This window comes from Mastomys coucha, unplaced genomic scaffold (genome assembly GCF_008632895.1).
Source record: "Mastomys coucha isolate ucsf_1 unplaced genomic scaffold, UCSF_Mcou_1 pScaffold7, whole genome shotgun sequence".
NCBI classification, from domain to species: domain Eukaryota; kingdom Metazoa; phylum Chordata; class Mammalia; order Rodentia; family Muridae; genus Mastomys; species Mastomys coucha.
In genome coordinates, this window is record NW_022196913.1 from 61572114 (window position 1) to 61573499 (window position 1386).

The 1386-nt window shown below is 43.6% G+C and overlaps 1 non-coding gene across 1 annotated transcript; it reads right to left on the reverse strand.

Moving 5' to 3' along the window:
* Nucleotides 1-260: 260 nt before the first annotated feature.
* On the reverse strand, nucleotides 261-389 carry LOC116082919. Its single transcript, XR_004115531.1, has one exon. It is a non-coding gene; the product is annotated as a small nucleolar RNA SNORA17 (small nucleolar RNA).
* Between the last annotated feature and the right edge of the window lie 997 nt (nucleotides 390-1386).

Consider the following 1386-nt stretch of genomic DNA (forward strand, 5'->3'; position numbering starts at 1 on the left):
CTGGTCATTGGTCACTTCCACATGCTCTGATACGTCCCATCTTCGGCCTGCATGGCACTGTACTGGTGGTCATTTCAGACTACATCCCTGTCTGGGCCCCACAGTGCCTATCTGGTATTTATCTCTAGTTTGCTCCTTGAGCAGGACTGAAGGTTCCAGGTGGGGTTCTTCTAGACTCTGGCTTGCTCCTCGTCCTGGCAGCCAGTCAGGGCCTGCCTGGTGCTAGACTGGTGGTCATCTCAGGCTTACTCTTCTCAGGGAATATTAGATTACTAATATTCAGATGTTCCTACATCAGAACACTAAGCATAGACATAGCCTCTCCTCTCTGCCACCTACTGACAAACATGTGACATAGCAGCCAAACATGCTATGCCTCTAGGGGTGTTGTTTTTTTATTGGTGAATTGTGGTTTTTTTTTTTTTCTGATGAATTGAGACCATTGATATTGAGAGAGATGAGTGACCAGGGATTGTTGATTCTTGTCATTTTTTAGTTGTTGTTGTTGTTGTTGGTGGTGGTGGTGTGTGTGTGTGTTTCTCTTCTTTGATTTTGCTGGTATGAGACTATGTATTCCTTGTGTTTTCATGCAAGCAGTTTACCTCTTCAATTGTAATTTTCCTCCTAGCCCCTTCTGTAGGGCTGCATTTATAGATACATATTACCTAAATTTGTTGTCTTCATGAAGTGTTTTAATTTCTCAATATGTGGTTATTGAAAGTTTTGCTGGGTATGGTAGTCTAGGATGGCATCTGAGGTCTCTTGAGTCTGCAGTCCATCTGTCCAGACCCTTCTGATAGTTAATGTCTCCACGGAGAGCTCAGCTGTGATTTGATAGGTCTGTCTTTATATGTGACTTGGTCCTTTTCCCTTTCAGCGTTTAATATTCTCACACTGTTCTTCATGTTTAGTGTTTTGATTATTATGTGTCAAGTGGACTTTCTCTTCTGATACAATCTATTTGGTTCTCTTTACGCTTTTGGTACCTGTGTAGGCCCTCCTCCTTTAGGTTAGAAAAATTTTCTATGGTTTTGTTGAAAATATTTTCTGGGTCTTTGAACTGAGCTGCTGCTGCTGTTTCTTCTTCTCCCCCTCCTCCCCCTCCTCCTCCTCCCTCCCCCTTTCCCCTACTTCCCCCACTTTTCCCTCTCCTCCCCCTACTCCTTCTCCTCCCCCTCCTCCCCCCATCCCCCCTCCTTCTCCTTCTTTCCCTCCTTTTCCTTCTCCCCCTCCTTTTCCTCCTTCTCTATACATATTGTTCTTAGGTTTGGCATTTTTATATCATTCCAGATTTCCTGGATGCTATGTGTCAGGAGAGTTTTATATTTAACATTTTCTTTGACTGATTTGCCCATTTCTTCTATGGTGTCTTCAGTGCCTGAGATT